Raw genomic sequence first — 6375 nt, 5'->3', positions numbered from 1 at the left:
GTACAAGAAGAAGACATGCCTGTTTGTAGACTCTTCTACTATATAGCAAAATAATAATGAGGTTGAAAATTAAAATATAAAACTCACTTATCAAAATGTCGAAGTTTTCAGATAATTGTGATTTTTTTGTTAGAATAGTAAAAGCTTTATTTTTTTCTTCTAAGAAAAAATATAAGTATACAACTTTAGTGATTTTTATTTTTTTTTATAATTATATGATCTATTATTATATTTACCCAAATATGTAGATTGGGTTGCTTCAGCTCTGTCCTATTAGCAAAAAAAACGAAATTAGATCATTTTAAAACATATCCCTATTACAAAGAACTAACTTTAATGGGAGAATATTAAGTTGATACTGACGTTTGCACAATTTTAAGAAAAATAATTCTAAATTTTAATTTATTTGTAATTAGTATGATCAAAGTTAAAGTAGGCATAATATAAACTTGTCTCTTATCTTGGTTTGTATTGGAATTTATGCCCTTCAACTTTTGAGGTGTATACGTAAATACTTAAATTTGTGTATACATAAGTAGATATATGGATTCTACATGACATCTAATATAACATAATACAAATAATTTCAAATATATATCTCATGAATTGTTACGTAATGTATATCACATGAATTGTCAGATAGGACATATACACATAATTTTGGAGCTTTATTACTTAGAAAAATTTATTTAGAGGGACAACAAAGATAGAATACAGAGAGAGGATCAATTATATAACTCAGTGTGGATGTTCGAATAGATAAGCAAACAAGATAGAATGCAGAGATAACAGAACAAAAATAGTAAGAGTAGAAGAAGATAAAACAATTAAAATAGAACGATAATATAATATAATACTCCCTCTGTCTCAATTGACACTTTTCGTTTTTCGAGAGTCAAACAATTTAAGTTTGATCAGAAATTTACGCATCGAATCTTCGATTTTTTGAAATGAAATTTATATATTTGTAAACTACGTAAAAAGTACTATAAGTCACAATAATTGATAATTCAAAATGCTTAAAAGATCTATGAATAATTTATGGTCAAAGATAGATTTGTTTGAATCTCGAAATCTGAAAAGTGCCACATAAAATGAGACGGAGGGAGTAGAAATTAAATAGAAGGAAAATGTGGACTTTACTGACACTATGGGACCAGATTTTGGACCTCCTAATAATTAAGTGTTTTGATTTTATTTTTTTAATTTATCCCAAAAAAAAAACGATATATCTTTTACTCCAATATCTACTTACAAGTTTAAAATCACAAGATTTAAAAGGTTAAATATACTTTAGAATTAACATGTTTAAATTGAAATGAAAGAAATAGTATATTTATAATAATTTTATTTTAAAATTTTTACTCCTTTTTGACTATGTAAATCAGGATAAATATAGAGCACGCAACATACCGTTTACATTATCTAAATGACTAAAATTATCAAGCTAGCGTTTGGCCATAAATTTCAAAATATTTTGACAAATATTATTTGGGTGAAAATTCACTATGTGTTTAGCCATAGTATTTGGAAAATATATTTCACCTTTTTAAGAAATTTGATTTAACCCACAAGTTTTAAAAACTATCAAAACTAACAATATATTTGTATTATTTGGCACATGACTTTGTTACCCTAAGTCGATTGTTCATCATTTTCATCAACAACCATATCATCACTTTCATATTCACTAACTATTACATCATTACTTTGATGTTCACATAAAAATTTATGTAAAACAACGCAAACAACTACTATAGAAGGTGTTCTTGTAAAGGATAAAAATTTGATGTAGAATTTGAATTATTAAAAGTTTCCAAATAATGAGACTTGACCCAAATATTAGTTTTTTCTAGTATTTGGGAATTTGAGTTATTTATCAAAAATATTTGTCAAGTAATGGCAAATTATATGAACAAATATTATTTACCAAATTTTTCTCCAAATTTTACTTAGAAAATCTATGACTAAATGGGTCCCAAGATTCAATTGTTATGCACACTTTTCTAATGGAATTAGAAAAAAATAATTATCTTTCAGCTTGTATAATATAATTGACATATATTTACTCAGTATTATATACCTTATGATAATAAGATTGGAGGGTGCAAAGTCTCTGCCTTGTCTATATCAAAAAAATAATTTTTATATATATAAAATTCGGCATATGGTTTTGAAGTGAACGGAATAGACAAGATCAAGTTTGTCGTCATATTAAGGAAGTGACAACTTACTCTACCAAACTTGAAGCTTGATTTACAATTCTGTTTATCTAACATATTTCTTTAAAATAAAATTAATTATAATAATTTACTAAATTAATTTTATTAATAATATTTTAAAACACTATTTTAACAACTATTACTTTATGTAGTAATTTTTTTAAAACCCCTCCTCATCTGTTTTCACCTTTTTTATTCTTTGATGATTCGAACTCATAATCTTTAAATTGAAAGTGAGAGGTGTTTATCATCCGAGCAACTGCCTCATGTCACTATTTTATATAATTATTTAACATTAAAGATGATGTATAAGAAAAAGATGATGAACCTCTCTTATTTTATTAAAATGGACAAGTAAAATAAAATGTATATTTATATTATGAGGGTCGAGTAAAATGTAGAGAAGAAAATATTTGAAAAATTATTTAAAAGAGGAGAGGATGACAAAAGAGATTGATAGAATTAATTATTTTATAAGATATTATAATGCGGAAGTACGAATAGATAAGGTAACAAATTAGAATGGATGGGCAAGGAGGAAAAATAGAAATATATAAATAAGGAAGATGAGGACTTGTTAACACCATGGGACCAGCTTTAAATTCGTTTTTATTGTGTTTGATATTAGTGTAATGATTTGAAATCTTCGGTATGTGTTGTGGCGAAATGGTTAAAAAAATTTCCACCCATAATTACATATCTCAGGTTTGAACCTTTAGGAATGAAATAGTTTTTGTTGGAAACGCCACCTCCAAAAATAAGCTTTACAATGTGTAAACTCAAATTTTATCAGTTCTCAATTAGATACCAATCATTCGAAAAGAAGAAGATGCAACTCCCAATTATCTTTACATCTTAATGGTCTAATGAGATATAATTAGTATGTGTTACAAAAATGAAAGGAAGTTACAAGAAGAAATTTATAAGAACGTAAATTATGAATTTTTTTTAGACTCAAAATTCTTTGATCAATTACAAACTGAAACAATTTATTTCTCAACAGTGGAAGCAATTTTTATTTTATTTGTAAAATAAATAAAATTGGAAAAAGTAGAACATGAAAAAGCAAAATAAACGGCAGAAATGAAGTGGGGGTGTCCCTATTAGAGATGGTGCAGTGTAATGTGCCCATTCTTTTGTGTTTCCTTCACTCTACTATCTTCTTCTTGTTGTTGGTTTTATTAAGTGAACAAACATCTTGGATTATGGACCACTTTAATACCATCATGTTACTTCACATGCCTTCAATTTTCCATATATTTCCCAACCTCTCTAACTTCGTGCCTTTTTTTTTTATCCGGTCGGTGTTTGGTATCTGTTTTCTATTAAGGATTTTTTTTAATTATAATTTAAGACCTAGTCAAGAAAGTAACAGTTTCATCCACTACATCATATTCTTTGATGGTTAAGTTCTTGGCTTTGCTATTCCTTTTTGTGTCTTTGCTATTTCCTTGCTCAGAGCCGGAGCTAGATTTAAGAGTTTGAGAGTTCTAAATTTTAGGACAGAAAATTGATGGTCAAGTTTGAACCCACAATACTAGTGTGAAAGACATTTCCACCGCCCCTTCCTTACCACTGAGCTGTCAGTTAATTTTGTTATGGGTTCACAAGTTAATATACATGTATATTTATTTAATTTTCTAATATAAATGTAGGGTCTACAAAAAAGATAGTGGGTTCATCCTAACCCACGAACCTCCAACTAGCTCCGCCTCTGTCCTCACTACATCTTGCTTCGAATACTATGAAAATTAATAATTATAGCTAAAATATTTAGCCACAAAAAGTTTATATTTAGTTAGAGAAAAGTATTGAAAACACCCCTACACTAGGTGTGAATTATTAGTTTCATCTCTAAACTATTGACAGCTTTAAAAACATTCATTTACTTGACTAACTGAACTTAAATACACACCTGATCTTACAACATGAGTGAAATACACCCCTAAATTCTCGCCAAGTTTAGGATGTTTTCAACATTTTTCTCGACTTTTTATTAAGAGTTACACGTCATACTAGAGTTTAAGACCACTTGCTATGTCTTGTGGCAAATTGGGGATGTATCTAAGTTTAGTTAGTCAAGTAGATGGGTGTTTTTAAGGTTGTCAATAGTTCGGGGATGAAACTAATAATTTGCGTTAAGTTTAGGGATGTTTTCAACACTTCTCTCATTTAGTTATAATATATTGTATAGCGGTATATACTTTGTGTTATAGTGTCATTTGTGCGATTAAACTGAATATGTTATTATTATTGTCTGAGGATGATTTAATAAATCAACCAAGGAGAAAATCCCATGTATAGGAATGAAATTGTGATTAGAGGAACAGTGTATAGCACTGTTTTTCTCACTTGTTTTAGACATGGAATTGTCCACAAAAAAAATTAAATTAGCTTACGTCTAACTACTTTTAGAATTAGTGTACAAAAAAAATTGATTTGATATCCTAAGCTCATCCACATCTTGTTTTTTTCCCTTCATAATCCCTATTCAATTGTCATACTTCATATCAAATATATAATATCATAAACACAAATATCCTAATAGATGAAGAAATTATTGCAAATTTGTCTTCGTTTAGATTAGAAGATTTAATAATTATAATGATAAGAATGACTTTCTTGTTTTCTTATAGTACTAGACACAAGTGTTTGTGTTAGTACGGGTCCAATATCTGCTATTTTTTTGTTTTACTTTATGTGACATAGATATAATTTAGATAATCAATTAAATTTTAATATGATTTTAAATATTTTAAGTTGTTAATTATTGTAATTTATAGTATTTTTACGTAATTTTTAAATAATATATATTACTTCTCTTGTCCCAATAAATGTAGCACAGATAGAATTTCAAGAGTCAATCAAATGTTGTTAATTATTGAGATTTACAATATTTTCTACATAGTTTCCAAATTAAATATTACATGTTATTTCTTTCAATTATTGTAATTTATAGTACTTTTTACATAAATTTTTAATAATATATATTACTTCTCTTATCCCAATGTATGTAGCACAAATAGAATTTCAAGAGTCAATTAAATGTTGTTAATTATTGAGATTTACAATACTTTCTACGTAGTTTCCAAATTAAATAATACATGTTACTTCTTTTATCCCATTTTATGTGACACAAATAGATTAATTTTATGAATCAATTGAAATTTTTATATGTTTTTTACAAATATTTTAAGTTGGTAATTATCATAATTTATCGTATTTTTTACATAATTTTTAAATATTTAAAAAATTAAAAAATAAGACAAACAAATTAAAACGATTTCTTTACTCGTGGAATACTTAATTGAACAAAATAAGAAAAAACATTAAATATTAACTACTAAAATTGTATTAATTTACAATTGTCTTCGTTATCTCATGCACTACAAAAATATTATATACATTAAAGTAAACGATTTTTTTAAGATTGATTTTTTAATAATAATTGTGAGGCAGGCTGTTGTTGCCTTTTTAAATAGAATCATCCTTTGGTTTTGCAATATTTACGAAATTATCTACATGCAATCATGTAATAAAAGATCAAATCCGGGGCAAAAGCAATGCATGGGCTGCTATTTGAATTAAGCAAAAAACAATTGGGCTTTATGTCAAAATCTCAAAACGTCCAACAATCGATTCTACAATAGGAAATAGGAAAATTACGCGGTTAAACAAATTTATACTACTTAATTACTCATCATAACTATAGTTTGCTATAATTATCACTCACGACTAACATTATACATTAATTACGTGGGTTGACTTCGAATTTGTATAATTAGCCACGTTTATATATGTATAATTCGCCAAAATATACAAATACATATGTATAATATACAATTATCTAACCTATATACACATACAATTCACCTCTTCTCCCACTCTTCCTGCCCTCTCTCGCTCGCCTCTCTCCTCCGTCTCCCAATCTCGCTTGCCATATATACAAATGCATATGTATAATATACAATTATCTAACCTATATACACATACAATTCACCTCTTCTCCCACTCTTCCTGCCCTCTCTCGCTCGCCTCTCTCCTCCGTCTCCCAATCTCGCTTGCCATATATACAAATGCATATGTATAATATACAATTATCTAACCTATATATACATATACAATTCACCTTTCTCCCACTCTTTTCCCCTCT

Source organism: Solanum tuberosum, unplaced genomic scaffold (assembly GCF_000226075.1).
Source record: "Solanum tuberosum cultivar DM 1-3 516 R44 unplaced genomic scaffold, SolTub_3.0 scf00144, whole genome shotgun sequence".
In the NCBI taxonomy this organism is placed as follows: domain Eukaryota; kingdom Viridiplantae; phylum Streptophyta; class Magnoliopsida; order Solanales; family Solanaceae; genus Solanum; species Solanum tuberosum.
This window is presented reverse-complemented; position numbering follows the sequence as displayed.